Raw genomic sequence first — 10,107 nt, 5'->3', positions numbered from 1 at the left:
TGTGAGTGTGATTCCCATCCCCGTGCTGTGAGTATCAGTGTGAGTGTGAGTGTGAGTGTGATTCCCATCCCCGTGCTGTGAGTATCAGTGTGAGTGTGAATGTGAGTGTGATGCCCATCCCCGTGCTGTATGAGTGTCAGTGTGAGTGTGAGTGTGAATGTGATTCCCATCCCCGCACTGTGAGTGTGAGTGTGAGTGTGATTCCCATCCCCGTGCTGTGAGTGTGAGTGTGAGTGTGAGTGTGATTCCCATCCCTGTGCTGTGTGAGTGTGAGTGTGAGTGTGAGTGTGAGTGTGAGTGTGATGCCCATCCCTGTGCTGTGAGTGTGAGTGTGAGTGTGAGTGTGAGTGTGAGTGTGATTCCCATCCCCGTGCTGTATGAGTGTCAGTGTGAGTGTGAGTGTGAGTGTGAGTGTGAGTGTGAGTGTGATGCCCATCCCCGTGCTGTGAGTGTGAGTGTGAGTGTGAGTGTGAGTGTGATTCCCATCCCCGTGCTGTATGAGTGTCAGTGTGAGTGTGAGTGTGAGTGTGAGTGTGAGTGTGAGTGTGATGCCCATCCCCGTGCTATGAGTGTGAGTGTGAGTGTGAGTGTGATGCCCATCCCCGTGCTATGAGTGTGAGTGTGAGTGTGAGTGTGATGCCCATCCCCGCACTGTGAGTGTGAGTGTGAGTGTGAGTGTGAGTGTGAGTGTGATTCCCATCCCCGTGCTGTATGAGTGTGAGTGTGAGTGTGAGTGTGATTCCCATCCCCGTGCTGTGAGTGTGAGTGTGAGTGTGATTCCCATCCCCGCGCTGAGTGTGAGTGTGAGTGTGAGTGTGAGTGTGAGTGTGAGTGTGATTCCCATCCCCGTGCTGTATGAGTGTGAGTGTGAGTGTGATTCCCATCCCCGTGCTGTATGAGTATGAGTGTGAGTGTGAGTGTGAGTGTGATGCCCATCCCCGTGCTGTATGAGTGTGAGTGTGAGTGTGAGTGTGATGCCCATCCCCGCACTGTGAGTGTGAGTGTGAGTGTGAGTGTGATTCCCATCCCCGTGCTGTATGAGTGTGAGTGTGAGTGTGAGTGTGAATGTGAGTGTGATTCCCACCCCCCCCGGGCCATTCCCTCCCCGGAGCTGCGGCGCTGCCGGGGCCGCCTCTGCCGCCCGCAATTATTTCCCAGGGTGACAAATGATTAATTCAGCTCAGGAATGGAGCTGAGCCTTTTCTGCAAACTCACCCGAGCAATTCCCTGGCAGCTCCGCGCCGCCCCCCCGGCCAGGGAATGCTCCGTGCCAGGGAAAGTTTCAGCGAGATCTGCTTCAAAAACCCCCGGTGCCAGCTGCTGGGTGCTGCCCCTTTGCCAACGGGCGGTGCCAGCTGCCCGCCGGACCCCACCGGTGCCCAGAATTCCTGCAGGATTGAGGATTTGAGGCATTGCAGCCTAAAGATGCATCAATGATCCCGGCCCTGCCGCAGATGCGGGTAAACTGAGGCACGCAGCGGGCTCGGCTGTGAGCGCTGTTGCTGCCAGCCCGGCTCTGGCTGCTCCCACCACCCCAGCGGGGCTGGCAAAGTCGCCGGGCTCCCGCACCCACCTCGGCCCCGCAGCAAAAGGGGTTTTACATGAGAAAGGCTCTGCTGGCTACGGGACCCCCGCCCGCGGCCCCCTCCCCGTCCAGCCGGAGCTGCCAAATCCCAGGAATCACCGCCCCAAGGGCATTCCCGAGCCATGGAGGGGTCTGGGGGGACACATCCCCATCCTCTGCTCCCCCACTTGTGCTGCATCGGGTTAACACCGGGCTGAGCATCGTCCTCACCATCCTCATCCTCCTCTCGTGCGGGCTTTGCCAGCTGCCAGGAGGGAGGGACGGGGAGGGACGAGCAGCCTGCCAACACGGTAGTATCTTTTTTTTTCTTTTTCTTTTTTTTTTTTTCCTCCTTCTTAATTAGGGGAAGGAATAAATATAAAAGGAGGAGGGAAAGGGGAAGGGAAAAAAAAGCAAAAAAAAAAAGAAAAAAAAGCGGAGTGGAGGACACGGACACACGCACCACACACACAGAGAAGGCTCTTTTCTCGGTGCCTGCACTTATGCCTGGTGCAGCTCCGTGCCAGCCCTGCCGCCGAACTGCCCGCGCTGCCCCGGAGGAGCCGCAGCTCAGCCGCACGCCGGGCCCCGGGGCCGGGGCAGCGGCTCCGCACCGAGCCAGGTGAGCTGGGGGTACCGGGGAACCCCGGGGCTGCGGCCCCAGACCGAGCCGGGTGAGCTGGGGGTACCGGGGAACCCCGGGATCCGCGGTGCCCCCGGATCTGCGGTGCCCCGGGATTTGCGGTGCCACCAGGATCTGTGGTGTCCCGGGATCTGTGGTGCCCCCAGGATTTGTGGTGCCCCCGGATCCGCGGTGCCCCCAGGACCTGCGGCGCCCCAGGATTTGCGGTGCCCCCCGGGTTTTGCGGTGCCCCCAGGATTTGCGGTGCCCCAGGATCTGTGGTGCCCCCAGGATCTGCGGTGCCCCCGGGTTTTGCGGTGCCCCAGGATCTGCGGTGCCCCGGGATCTGCGGTGCCCCGGGATTTGCGGTGCCCCCGGGATTTGCGGTGCCCCCGGGATTTGCGGTGCCCCAGGATTTGCGGTGCCCCGGGATTTGCGGTGCCCCCAGGACCTGCGGTGCCCCCGGATCCGCGGTGCCCCAGGATCTGCGGTGCCCCAGGACCTGCGGTGCCCCCGGGTTTTGCGGTGCCCCAGGATCTGCGGTGCCCCCTGGATCTGCGGTGCCCCGGGATCCGCGGTGCCCCCTGGATCTGCGGTGCCCCGGGATCTGCGGTACCCCCAGGATTTGCGGTGCCCCGGGATTTGTGGTGCCCCCAGGATCCGCGGTGCCCCCCGGGATTTGCGGTGCCCCGGGATCTGCGGTGCCCCGGGATTTGCAGTGCTCCCGGGGTCTGCGGTGCCCCGGGATCTGTGGTGCCCCCAGGATTTGCGGTGCCCCAGGATTTGTGGTGCCCCCAGGATTTGCGGTGCCCCAGGATTTGCGGTGCCCCAGGATCTGAGGTGCCCCCGGATTTGCGGTGCCCCCGGGGTCTGCGCTTTCCATCCCGGTCTCGCCTTTCATCTCCGCACGGGCAGAAAGCGAAAGGAGAGCCGAGCTGGCTCAGCCCAGAGATTTCCCCGGGTTTTTCCCCTCGCCCCGTCCTGCCCTGCAGCGGGGGGAGCTCGGGGAGCTTTGTCCTTGTCCCCGTCCCTCCCGAGCTCGGCTCCCAGCGTTTCTGAAGGGGGCGGCTCGGAGCGGCTCCGCAGCGCCGGGGGCACAGCGGGGGCTGGGGGGGTTCTGCCAACTTGGAAGGAGAAAGGAGTTTGGTGCTGCCCGGCTGCTGCAGCCTGGAGGAGCCTAGAGCCCAGCCTAGAGCCCAGCCTAGAACCCAGACTAGAACCCAGACTAGAGCCCAGACTAAAGCCCAGACTAGTGCCCAGCCTAGAGCCCAGCTCAGAGCCCAGCCCAGAGCCCGGCCCAGAGCCCGGAGCCCACCTCAGATCCCAGCCCGGAGCCAGCCCGGAGCCCAGCTCAGATCCCAGCTTAAAACCCAGCCCAGAGCCCAGCCTAGAGCCCAGCCCAGCCCAGCAGCGGGGCTCCGAGGTGCTGGGCACAAAGGGCATTTTCCGGGCTGTTTCCTCAGGAACCCCGTTTTGGGAGGGGGGCCAGGGGTCCAGGATGGGGCTGGTGTGTTCCGTGTGTCCTGCAGAGTCCCTGGTCCTTGTCCCAAGGAGGCTGCAGCAGTGCAAAGGGAAACTGAGGCACGGAGCCGGGCAGGGCTCAGGTTCCCCCCACTCCTTGCCGTTGGTGTCGCTGCGCTGGGCTCGGGGCAAAGCTGCCAGGTCCGGGGGGGTGGCTGGGGCCGAGCCCAAGGTTTGGGATTTTGGGATTTTGGGATTTTGGGATTTTGGGATGGTTTTCCCTGTCCTCCCCCAGCTCTCTCTGCTGGTGTCCCAGCGCGGGAGGCAGGAGGGGGAAAGGGGTGAAATATTTCAGGATTTTCACGGCTTTTTTCCAACCCATCAGCCCCGCTGTGAACCCCAGACCCGCCGGGGGTGTCCCGGGGAGAGGGAAATTTTCCCGCAGCCCTTTTTCCCTCCCGCAGCCGGAACATTTCATCCCTGCCAGGGAACCTCTGCTCCTGTCACTTCTCCTGGCTCAGAACCTGTTGCTCTTCCTCTTGGCCGCCCGAGGGGGTGGGAGAATCCTCCCTGTGCCCAGCCTGGAGCCTTTTGCAGGGCAGGGAGAGGCCGAGCGGGACATTTCAGAGCTGCATTTCAGGGAATGGCTTCAGACTGGGCAAACTGGGAGACGGGCTGAGGTTGCGCTGGGAGGGGGGAGTTTGGGAGGGGGGCTGGCTCCTGGCTGAGCTGAAATCAGGGACCCGCACCGCTGCCCCACCTCGTGCCTCAGTTTCCCCAGCAGCCACGGGGCTGGGTGTGCAAACCTTTCACGTGTGCGTGTGACACACGCGCTCCCCCAGGGCTCCGCGTGCCCGTGGGTCCCTGGAGGCTCCTGCGGGCTCTGCTCGCCCCGTGCGGGGCTGAATCCCCCCAGGGACCCTCCCCGCGCTCTCCCCTGCACAAGGAGCCCCTTTCTTCGGGGGGCTCGGGCTCCTGGCAGCTGCAGGGACCCCCCCCTCCTCCTCCCCACCTCCTTCCGGCCTTTCAGCTCTGCCAGCTCCGCTGCCAGGAGCCCTCCGGGCACTCCCGGGGCTGGCACCGCCTGGCACGGCCCCGCTCCCCCCCGGGGACCCCTCCGGTGGCCGCACCCGCGGGGGTGGGCGCGGATCCTGGGGGTTTGGAGCTCCGGGGGGACGGGCACGGAGCAGCCACGAGCGAACGGGACAGCGGCTCCGTGCCGGTCCCCGCGGGGCAGCGGCGTGTCCGGAGCCCTTTGCCGGTGGGGATGGGGATGGGGATGGGGCTGGAGCGGGGCCAGGCTGTGCCGGAGGCTGCTGACTCATTCTGCAGCTGAGCATCCCTGGAAAGGCACCGCTCTGCTCCCTCCTCCTCCTCCGGATCGCTGCGGGCTGGCAGGGCACCTTGGGAGCGGCGTGAGCAGCATCACGTGGAGGGACGGGAGAAAAACCCCTCTGGAGATGAAAAGGGACACCGCAAACCCTTCTAAGGGACACCACAAACCCTTCTAAGGGACATCACAAACCCCTCTAAGGGATATCCACAAACCCCTTTAAGGGACATCACAAATCCCTCTAAGGGACATCACAAACCCCTTTAAGGGACATCCACAAACCCCTCTTTGGGGATAAAAAGGGACGTCCACAAATCCCTCTAAGGGACATCCACAAACCCCTTTAAGGGACATCACAAACCCCTCCAAAGGGCCTCCACAAACTCCTCTCTGGAGAAGAAAGGGTACATCACAAACTCCTCTCCAGAGATAAAAAGGGGACATCCACAAACCCCTTTAAGGGACATCCACAAACCCCTTTAAGGGACAGCCACAAACCCCCCTTTGGGGATAAAAGGGGACGTCCACAAACCCCTTTAAGTGACATCCACAAACCCTTCTCCAGAAATAAAAAGGGACATCCACAAACCCCTCTTTGGGGATAAAAAGGGACATCCACAAATTCCTCTCAGGAGATGAAAAGGGACATCACAAACCCCTTCTAAGGGACATCACAAACCCTTCTAAGGGACATCCACAAACCCCTCTCTGGAGATAAAAGGGGATGTCCACAAACCCCTTTAAGGGACATCCACAAACTCCTCTAAGGGACCTCCACAAATCTCTCTCTGGAGATAAAAAGGGGACATCCACAAACCCCTTTAAGGGACATCACAAACCCCTCCAAGGGACCTCCACAACCCCCTCTCCAATGACAAAAGGGACATCCATAACCCCCTCTCCAATGACAAAGGGGACATCCATAACCCCCTCTCCAGTAAAAAGGGACATCCCTAACCCCCTCTCCAATGACAAAAGGGACATCCTCTGGCACAGCTCCTGTGCTGAGGCCTGGCCCAGGTGCTGCAGCCCCAGGTGCTGCAGGTGCCACGTTCAAGGAGCCAGCTCTGAAAACAGGGCCGAGCTCAGGGGAGAAAGGAGGAGCAGTGCTGTCCCAAAATAGATTTCAGCTCCATTTTCCACCTGGTTTCCCTCAGAAATGGAGGTTAGCTGGCCCTGCCACGTGCCTGCCTGTGTGTCTGTCTGATCCCGGCAGCTCCTGAGCTCTCTGGGACAACTGAGCCTCACGAGTTGCTGACATTATAATTATTCAGCATTTTTTGGCTGCACTTCCCTAGTCCTGCTCTCAGCTTTTCCCTCAGAATTTGTGGGTTGAAGGATTTTCCATTTGTGGCAAACAGGAAAAATACCCAACCCAAAAATCCAACCCCAAACCCCAAAGTCTGAGAGTCTCTGCTCATCGGGGCAGGGTGAAAATGGCTTTAACCCTTTCCACACCCCATTCCCAGTGCCAGCACCCACTCAGGGATGGGCACAGGAGGAGAGCAGACACTCCAATGTGTCTGCTCTTGCCCAATTCCTGTGGAATTTTATCTCTTGGATTTCCTCCCCGGGATTTCAGGGCTGCTGTCCACGCCACCACGGCGCCTTGGGGACGGGAAGAAAAGGTGCCAGTGACAAAAGCCTGCCTTGCCTGGCTGCCCAGGGGGTGGCACCAGCCCCCGTGCTGGAGCCTGGCCACGGCTGCCACGCAGGAGGGTTTTGTCCCTCACACAGAACCATGGGGCTGCATTCAAAATATCTGTCTGGAGCACAGAAAGCTCCTGCCTCGGCCCTGGCACCACTGGGCAGCCCAGCTTTGGCTGCCCCTGCTGGGAAGGGGACGTCTGTGGTCTGCACTGGATGGTTGATGCCCGTGGGATGTGGTGCCAGGGGCTTTTTGTTGCTGTTGGGAGCTGGGCATGCACAGTGCCTTGTGCTGTGGGCTGTGCACCCGTGGGGTGTGGTGCCAGGGGCTGTGTACCCATGGTGTGTGGTGCCAGGGGTGTACATCCATGGTGTGTGGTGCCAGGGGCTGGGTACCCATAGTGTGTGGTGCCAGGGATGTATATCTGTGGTGCCAGGGGTGTACATCCATGGTGTGGGGTGCCAGGGGTGTACATCCATGGTGTGTGGTGCCAGGGGCTGGGTACCCACGGTGTGTGGTGCCAGGGGTGTACATACATGGTGTGGGGTGCCAGGGGCTGTGTACATCCATGGTGTGTGGTGCCAGGGGCTGGGTACCCATAGTGTGTGGTGCCAGGGGCTGGGTACCCGTGGTGTGTGGTGCCAGAGGCTGTGTACTTGTGGTGTGTGGTGCCAGGGAATGTATATTTGTGGTTCTAGGTGCTGTGTGTCCATGGTGTGTGGTGCCAGGGGCTGTGTACCCATAGTGTGTGGTGCCAGGGGTGTACATTCATTGTGTGTGGTGCCAGGGATGTACATCCATGGTGTGTGGTGCCAGGGAATGTATATTTGTGGTTCTAGGTGCTGTGTGTCCATGGTGTGTGGTGCCAGGGTTGTATATCCAGGGTTCCAGGGGCTGTGTACCTGTGGTGTGTGGTGCCAGGGGCTGTGTACCCGTGGGGTGTGGTACCAGGGAATGTACATTTGTGGTTCTAGGTGCTGTGTGTTCATGGTGTGTGGTGCCAGGGATGTATATCTGTGGTTCCAGGGGATGCCCATCCATGGTGTGTGGTGCCAGGGCTGTATATCCATGGTGCCAGGGTTGTATGACCATAGTGTGAGCTGCCAGGGTTGTATATCCAGGGTTCCAGGGGCTGTGTACATCCATGGTGTGTGGTGCCAGGGGTGTACATCCATGGTGTGTGGTGCCAGGGGCTGTGTACCCATGGTGTGTGGTGCCAGGGAATGTATATCTGTGGTTCCAGGGGATGCCCATCCATGATGTGTGGTGCCAGGGTTGTACAGCCATGGTGTGAGTGCCAGGGTTGTATATCCAGGGTTCCAGGGGCTGTGGACCCGTGGTGTGTGGTGCCAGGGGTGTACATCCATGGTGTGTGGTGCCAGGGGCTGTGTACATCCATGGTGTGTGGTGCCAGGGATGTACATCCATGGTGTGTGGTGCCAGGGGCTGTGTACTTGTGGTGTGTGGTGCCAGGGAATGTATATTTGTGGTTCTAGGTGCTGTGTGTCCATGGTGTGTGGTGCCAGGGGCTGTGTACCCATGGTGTGTGGTACCAGGGAATGTACATTTGTGGTTCTAGGTGCTGTGTGTCCATGGTGTGTGGTGCCAGGGATGTATATCTGTGGTTCCAGGGGATGCCCATCCATGGTGTGTGGTGCCAGGGCTGTATATCCATGGTGCCAGCGTTGTACAGCCATGGTGTGAGTGCCAGGGTTGTATATCCAGGGTTCCAGGGGCTGTGGACCCATGGTGTGAGTGCCAGGGATGCACATCCATGGTGTGTGGTGCCAGAGGCTGTGCACCTGTGGTGTGTGGTGCCAGGGATGTATATCTATGGTTCCAGGGGATGCCCATCCATGGTGTGTGGTGCCAGGGCTGTATATCCATGATGCCAGGGTTGTACAGCCATGGTGTGAGGGCCAGGGTTGTATGACCATAGTGTGAGCTGCCAGGGTTGTATATCCAGGGTTCCAGGGGCTGTGTACCCGTGGTGTGTGGTGCCAGGGTTGTATATCTGTGCTTGCAGGGCTGTACATCCATGGTGCCAGGGGCTGCACATCTACCTGTGGTGCCAGGGATGAACACTCATGGTGCCAGGGGCCGTGCCTCCATGGCATGTGCTGCCAGAGGCTCTGCACCCACAGTGTGTGGTGCCAGGGCTGTGTGACCATGGCTCTAGGGGCTGTACATCCATGGTGTGTGGTGCCAGGGATGTACATCCATGGTGCCAGGGGTTGTACATCCATGGTGTGTGGTGCCAGGGTTGTGTGACCATGGCTCTAGGGGCTGTACATCCATGGTGTGTGGTGCCAGGGATGTACATCCATGGTGCCAGGGGTTGTACATCCATGGTGTGTGGTGCCAGGGTTGTATATTTGTGCTTCCAGGGATTTTACATCCATGGTGTGTGCTGCCAGGGCTGTGTGACCATGGCTCCAGGGGTTGTGTGCCCGTGGTGTGTGGTGCCAGTGCTGTACATCCATGGTGCCAGGGGCTGTGTACCCATGGTGTGTGTGCCAGGGTTGTACATTCATGGTTCCAGGGGCTGTATATCCACAGTGTTGTGCTGCCAGGGTTCCAGGGGCTGTGTACCCATGGTGTGCAGTGCCAGGGCTGTGTGATCATGGCTCCAGGGGTTGTGTACCCATAGTGTGTGGTGCCAGGGATGTACATCCATGGTGCCAGGGGCTGTGTGTCCATCGTGTGTGGTGCCAGGGTTGTATATTTGTGCTTCCAAGGATTTTACATCCACGGTGTGTGCTGCCAGGGCTGTGTGACCATGGCTCCAGGGACTGCACATCCATGGTGTGAGCTGCCAGGGTTGTACATCCATGGTTCCAGGGGTTGTACATCCACAGTGTGTGGTGCCAGGGCTGTATGACCATGATTCCAGGGGCTGCCCATCTGTGGTATGTGCTGCCAGGGCTGTACATCTATGGCTCCAGGGGCTGTGCACCCATGGTGTGTGGTGCCAGGGATGTACATCCATGGTGCCAGGGGCTGTGTGACCACGGTGTGCAGTGCCAGGGCTGTGTGACCCTGGTTCCAGGGGCTGTGTACCCGTGGAGTGTGGTGCCAGAGAATGTATATTTGTGGTTCTAGGGACTGTGTGACCATGGTGTGCAGTGCCAGGGCTGTGTGACCATGGTTCCAGGGGCTGTGTGTCCATGGTGTGCAGTGCCAGGGATGTACATCCATGGCTCCAGGGGCTGTGTGACCATGGCTCCAGGGGCCGTGTGTCCATGGTGTGCAGCACCAGGGCTGTGTGACCCTGGCTCCAGGGGCCGCCCATCCATGGTAATTGGTGCTGGGGTGTGTGTGCACAGTACTCAGTGCCCAGGGCTGGATTCACAGCCTCTCTCCAGAGCAGTGGTGCCCTGGGCACACTCTGGGAACACAGCTTGAGGAGGGACACACGTGAGAAGGCAGCATCATGTCAGGCTGTCCCTGCAGCCAGCAGCTGGCCATGGCCTGAGCTG

The 10,107-nt window shown here is 60.1% G+C and overlaps 1 protein-coding gene across 4 annotated transcripts in view; it reads left to right on the top strand.

Annotated features, from left to right (window-relative positions):
* The first annotated feature begins 1,976 nt into the window (after nucleotides 1–1,976).
* The window catches only part of BCAN (brevican), a 36,571-nt gene continuing 28,440 nt past the window's right edge, over nucleotides 1,977–10,107 (top strand). For 2 of the 4 annotated variants that reach the window (XM_077191995.1, XM_054651367.2), the window contains exon 1: nucleotides 1,977–2,186. The gene's annotated coding sequence lies outside the window, so the exon portion shown is untranslated. The remainder of the gene's footprint in view (nucleotides 2,187–10,107) is intronic. The other 2 variants (XM_054651364.2, XM_077191994.1) reach the window with 2 other exon arrangements.

The sequence above is a fragment of the Agelaius phoeniceus genome, chromosome 31 (assembly GCF_051311805.1).
Source record: "Agelaius phoeniceus isolate bAgePho1 chromosome 31, bAgePho1.hap1, whole genome shotgun sequence".
NCBI classification, from domain to species: domain Eukaryota; kingdom Metazoa; phylum Chordata; class Aves; order Passeriformes; family Icteridae; genus Agelaius; species Agelaius phoeniceus.
This window is presented reverse-complemented; position numbering and strand designations above follow the sequence as displayed.